Consider the following 6944-nt stretch of genomic DNA (forward strand, 5'->3'; position numbering starts at 1 on the left):
GAGTAAATGTCAAATTTGTTGTACACACCAACTATCAGGTGACAACTTTAGTTGAAATTTATAGATTTTATTATCCACGAGATCTGATGTAGTATGTATATAAGTTGCTGCGCTCATTCTACTACTTCAGTGATCACCTTCTTTGGACTTTAGTTATGGGACTATAATAAAGACAAGTCAGGTGGTCAGCGCCAATCGACAGCTGCCTAGCCAAACGATAGGATGAATCATAAAGGGGGTGCAGTTCGGATATCAACATCTGCAAGTAAATTAAGTTTGACGTTTTATGGATCGATTGGTCATTCAACGAATATTTCATCTTATATTCTTTGTCTTTTTAGACTTTGGTTGGCATATTACAATAGAGTTATGGATCATTTATTACCAATCACTATATTAAACTTTAATTAATTGCGATGTACAAAATTTAGAGTATATATATTTAGACACACAAAAATTAGAATATATATACGTATACTAATATTTGGAAAATTTTAAAATATAACTATATTTAATTAAATACTTTAATTAATATCTATTCAGATAATTCCCTTTAACGTCTTGTGATTGCGTTCTTTGGTGGCTTTGGTGCTGATAGTTTCAATTGTGCCAAGCATTTCTCGCTGATGACTTGGAAAGTTTTAGTCTAGTTTTTTGGCCTGGTCCCCGTCCTGTTAGTGAAAGGGAATTAGGCTTACACCTAGTTCCTAAATAATTTTGGTGGTTGAATTGCCCAACACAAATCTTTGGACTAACTAGTTTGCTCTAGTGTATAAGTTATACAGGTGTCAAAGGTTCACACTTAGCCAATAAAAAGACCAAGTGTTGGGTTCAACAAAAATGCAAAGGAGCAACCGAAGGCTCCTCTGGTCTGGCGCACCGGACTGTCCGGTGTGCCACCGGACATGTCCGGTGCACCAGAGGACTCAGGTTTGAAACTCGTCACCTTCGGGAATTTCCAGAGGCCACTCCGCTATAATTCACCGGACTGTCCGGTGTGCACCGGACATGTCCGGTGCTCCAAGGAAGGGCGGCCCCCAGGAACCACCGGACATGTCCGGTGCACCAGAGGACTCAGGTTTGAAACTCGTCACCTTCGGGAATTTCCAGAGGCCACTCCGCTATAATTCACCGGACTGTCCGGTGTGCACCGGGCATGTCCGGTGCTCCAAGGAAGGGCGGCCCCCAGGAACTCGCCAGCCTCGGGTTTTCATTCCAGCCGCTCCGCTATAATTCACCGGACTGTCCGGTGTGCACCGAACTGTCCGGTGCATCTGCGGAGCAACGGCTACTTCAGGCGCCAACGGCTACCTGCAGCGCATTTATTGCGCGCCAGCGCGCGCAGAGGGCAGGCACGCCCATGCTGGCGCACCGGACACTCTACAGTACGTGTCCGGTGCACCACCGGACATTAAGGCAGGCCCAGAAGTCAGAACTCCAACGGTCGATTTCCAACGGCACTGGTGACGTGGAGTGTCCGGTGCACCACCGGACATTAAGGCAGGCCCAGAAGTCAGAACTCCAACGGTCGATTTCCAACGGCACTGGTGACGTGGCGGGGGCACCGGACTGTCCGGTGTGCACTGGACTGTCCGGTGCGCCATCGAACAGACAACCCAGCCAACGGTCAAGTTTGGTGGTTGGGGCTATAAATACCCCAACCACCCCACCATTCATGGTATCCAAGTTCTCTACTTCCCAACTACTACAAGAGCTCTAGCATTCAATTCTAGACACACCAAAGAGATCAAATCCTCTCTATATTCCACACAACGCCCTAGTGACTAGAGAGAGAGATTTGCTTGTGTTCTTTCGAGCTCTTGCGCTTGGATTGCTTCCTTCTTTCTTGATTCTTTCTTGTGATCAAACACTCACTTGTAATTGAGGCAAGAGGCACCAATTGTGTGGTGGCCCTTGTGGGAAGTTTGATTCCCAAGTAATTTGAGAAGAGAAGCTCACTCGTCCGAGGGACCGATTGAGAGAGGGAAGGGTTGAAAGAGACCCGGCCTTTGTGGCCTCCTCAACGGGGAGTAGGTTTGCAAGAACCGAACCTCGGTAAAACAAATCCGCGTGTCACACTCTTCATTTGCTTGCGATTTGTTTTGCTCCCTCTCTCGCGGACTCGTTTATATTTCTAACGCTAACCCGGCTTGTAGTTGTGATTATTTTTGAGAATTTCAGTTTCGCCCTATTCACCCCCCCTCTAGGCGACTTTCAATTGGTATCAGAGCCCGGTGCTTCATTAGAGCCTAACCGCTCGAAGTGATGTCGGGAGATCACGCCAAGAAGGAGATGGAGACCGGCGAAAAGCTCACTACAAGCCATGGGAGCACTTCATCGGAAGAGTCCCGCACCAAGAGGAAAGAGAAGAAGAAGAGCTCCTCCAACAAAGGGAAGGAGAAGAAATCTTCTTCGCACCACAAAGAGAAGAAGGAAAGATCTTCCTCCCACAAGCCACATCAGAGAGGGGACAAGCACAAAAGGATGAGGAAAGTGGTCTACTACGAGACCGACACTTCATCAACATCGACCTCCGACTCCGATGCACCCTCCGTAACTTCTAAACGCCAAGAGCGTAAGAAGTTTAGTAAGATTCCCCTACATTACCCTCGCATTTCTAAAAATGCACCTTTACTTTCCGTTCCGTTAGGCAAACCACCAACTTTTGATGGTGAAGATTATGCTAGGTGGAGTGATTTAATGCAATTTCATCTAACCTCACTCCACAAAAGTATATGGGATGTTGTTGAGTTTGGTGCACAGGTACCGTCCATAGGGGATAAAGACTATGATGAGGATGAGGTGGCCCAAATCGAGCACTTCAACTCTCAAGCAACAACAATACTCCTCGCATCTTTAAGTAGAGAGGAGTATAACAAAGTTCAAGGGTTGAAGAGCGCCAAGGAGGTTTGGGATGTGCTCAAAACCGCGCACGAGGGAGATGAGCTCACAAAGATCACCAAGCGGGAAACGATCGAGGGGGAGCTCGGTCGGTTCCGGCTTCGCAAAGGGGAAGAGCCACAACACATGTACAACCGGCTCAAGACCTTGGTGAACCAAGTGCGCAACCTCGGGAGCACGAAGTGGGACGACCACGAAATGATTAAGGTTATTCTAAGATCTCTCATTTTCCTTAACCCCACTCAAGTTCAATTAATTCGTGGTAATCCTAGATATACTAAAATGACCCCCGAGGAAGTTATCGGGAATTTTGTAAGTTTTGAGTGCATGATCGAAGGCTCGAGGAAGATCAACGAGCTTGATGATCCATCCACATCCGAAGCTCAACCCGTCGCATTCAAGGCGACGGAGGAGAAGAAGGAGGAGACTACAACAAGTCGACAACCAATAGACGCCTCCAAGCTCGACAATGAGGAAATGACGCTCGTCATCAAGAGCTTCCGCCAAATCCTCAAGCAAAGGAGAGGGAAAGACTACAAGTCCCGCTCCAAGAAAGTTTGCTACAAGTGTGGTAAGCCCGGTCACTTCATTGCTAAATGTCCATTATCAAGTGATAGTGACAGGGGCGACGACAAGAAGGGGAGAAGAAAGGAGAAGAAGAGGTACTACAAGAAGAAGGGCGGCGATGCCCATGTTTGTCGGGAGTGGGACTCTGACGAAAGCTCAAGCGACTCCTCCGACGACGAGGACGCCGCCAACATCGCCGTCACCAAGGGACTCCTCTTCCCCAACGTCGGCCACAAGTGCCTCATGGCAAAGGACGACAAAAAGAAGGTAAAATCAAGATCCTCCACTAAATATGAATCCTCTAGTGATGATAATGTTAGTGATGAGGAAGATAACTTGCGTTCTCTTTTTGCCAATCTTAACATAGAACAAAAAGAAAAATTAAATGAATTGATTAGTGCTATTCATGAAAAAGATGACCTTTTGGATTCCCAAGAGGATTTTCTAATTAAAGAAAACAAGAAACATGTTAAGGTCAAAAATGCTTATGCTCTGGAAGTAGAAAAATGTCAAAAACTATCTAGTGAGCTAAGCACTTGCCGTGAGATGATTGACAACCTTAGGAATGAGAATGCCAGTTTAAATGCTAAGGTTGATTCACATGTTTGTAATGTTTCGATTCCCAATCCTAAAGATAATAATGATGATTTGCTTGCTAGGATTGAAGAATTGAACATTTCTCTTACTAGCCTTAGAGTAGAAAATGAAAATTTGATTGCTAAGGCTAAAGATCTTGATGTTTGCAAAGTTACAATTTCCGATCTTAGAGATAAGAATGATATACTACATGCTAAGATTGTTGAACTTAATTCTTGCAAACCCTCTACATCTACCATTGAGCATGTCACTATTTGTACTAGATGTAGAGATATTGATGTTGATGCTATTCATGATCACATGATTTTAATTAAGCAACAAAATGATCATATAGCTAAACTAGATGCTAAAATTGCCGAGCACAACTTAGAAAATGAGAAATTTAAATTTGCTCGTAGCATGCTTTATAATGGGAGACGCCCTGGCATTAAGGATGGCATTGGCTTCCAAAGGGGAGACAATGTCAAAATTAGTGCCCCTCCTAAAAGATTGTCAAATTTTGTTAAGGGCAAGGCTCCCATGCCTCAGGATAACGAGGGTTACATTTTATACCCTGCCAGTTATCCCGAGGACAAAATTAGGAAAATCCATTCTAGGAAGTCTCACTCTGGTCCTAACCATGCTTTTATGTATAAGGGTGAGACATCTAGCTCTAGGCAACCAACCCGTGCCAAGTTGCCTAGAAAGAAAACTCCTATTGCATCAAATGATCATAATATTTCTTTTAAAACTTTTGATGCTTCTTATGTGCTTACTAACAAATCCGGCAAGGTAGTTGCCAAGTATGTTGGGGGCAAGCACAAGGGGTCAAAGACTTGTGTTTGGGTACCCAAAGTTCTTGTGTCTAATGCCAAAGGACCCAAAACCATTTGGGTACCTAAAATCAAGAACTAAACTTGTTTTGTAGGTTTATGCATCCGGGGGCTCAAGTTGGATACTCGACAGCGGGTGCACAAACCACATGACAAGGGAGAAGAAGATGTTCTCCTCCTACGAGAAAAACCAAGATTCCCAACGAGCTATCACATTTGGGGATGGAAATCAAGGTTTGGTCAAAGGTCTTGGTAAAATTGCTATATCTCCTGACCATTCTATTTCCAATGTTTTTCTTGTAGATTCTTTAGATTACAATTTGCTTTCCGTTTCACAATTATGTCAAATGGGCTACAACTGTCTATTCACTGATGCAGGTGTCACTGTCTTTAGAAGAAGTGATGATTCAATAGCATTTAAGGGAGTGTTGGAGGGTCAGCTATACTTGGTAGATTTTGATAGAGCTGAACTCGACACTTGCTTAACTGCTAAGACTAACATGGGTTGGCTCTGGCACCGCCGACTAGCCCATGTTGGGATGAAGAATCTTCATAAGCTTCTAAAGGGGAAACACATTTTAGGATTAACAAATGTTCATTTTGAGAAAGACAGGATTTGTAGCGCATGTCAAGCAGGGAAGCAAGTTGGTACCCATCATCCACACAAAAACATCATGACGACCGACAAGCCACTGGAGCTCCTACACATGGACCTATTCGGCCCGATTGCTTACATAAGCATCGGCGGGAGTAAGTACTGTCTAGTTATTGTGGATGATTATTCTCGCTTCACTTGGGTATTCTTTTTACAGGAAAAATCTCAAACCCAAGAGACCTTAAAGGGATTCGTAAGACGGGCTCAAAATGAGTTCGGCTTAAGGATCAAGAAAATAAGAAGCGACAACGGGACGGAGTTCAAGAACTCTCAAATTGAAGGCTTTCTTGAGGAAGAGGGCATCAAGCATGAGTTCTCTTCTCCCTACACCCCTCAACAAAATGGTGTAGTGGAGAGGAAGAATCGAACTCTATTGGACATGGCAAGGACCATGCTTGATGAGTACAAGACTTCGGATCGGTTTTGGGCCGAGGCGGTCAACACCGCCTGCTACGCCATCAACCGGTTATATCTTCACCGAATCCTCAAGAAGACATCCTATGAACTCCTAACCGGTAAAAAGCCCAACATTTCATATTTTAGAGTTTTTGGTAGCAAATGCTTTATTCTTGTTAAAAGAGGTAGAAAATCTAAATTTGCTCCTAAAACTGTAGAAGACTTTTTACTAGGATATGACTCAAACACAAGGGCATATAGAGTCTTTAACAAGTCCTCAGGACTTGTTGAAGTATCTTGTGACGTTGTGTTTGATGAGACTAACGGCTCTCAAGTAGAGCAAGTTGATCTTGATGAGATAGGTGAAGAACAGGCTCCATGCATAGCGCTAAGGAACATGTCCATTGGGGATGTGTGTCCTAAGGAATCCAAAGAGCCTCCAAATGCACAAGATCAACCATCCTCCTCCACTCAAGCATCTCCACCAACCCAAGATGAGGACGAGGCTCAAGTTGATGAAGGAGAAGATCAAAAGGATGAGCCACCTCAAAATGACGGCAACGATCAAGGGGGAGATGCAAATGATGAAGACAAGGAGGATGAAGAACCAAGGCCGCCACACCCAAGAGTCCACCAAGCAATCCAACGAGATCACCCCGTCGACACTATCCTCGGCGACATTCATAAGGGGGTAACTACTAGATCTCGTGTTGCACATTTTTGTGAGCATTACTCGTTTGTTTCCTCTATTGAGCCACACAGGGTAGAGGAAGCACTACAAGATTCGGATTGGGTGGTGGCGATGCAAGAGGAGCTCAACAATTTCACAAGGAACGAGGTATGGCACTTAGTTCCACGTCCTAACCAAAATGTTGTAGGAACCAAATGGGTCTTCCGCAACAAGCAAGATGAGCATGGTGTGGTGACAAGGAACAAAGCTCGACTTGTGGCCAAAGGATACTCCCAAGTCGAAGGTTTGGATTTCGGTGAAACCTATGCACCCGTAGCTAGGCTTG

The sequence above is a fragment of the Zea mays genome, chromosome 8 (genome assembly GCF_902167145.1).
Source record: "Zea mays cultivar B73 chromosome 8, Zm-B73-REFERENCE-NAM-5.0, whole genome shotgun sequence".
In the NCBI taxonomy this organism is placed as follows: domain Eukaryota; kingdom Viridiplantae; phylum Streptophyta; class Magnoliopsida; order Poales; family Poaceae; genus Zea; species Zea mays.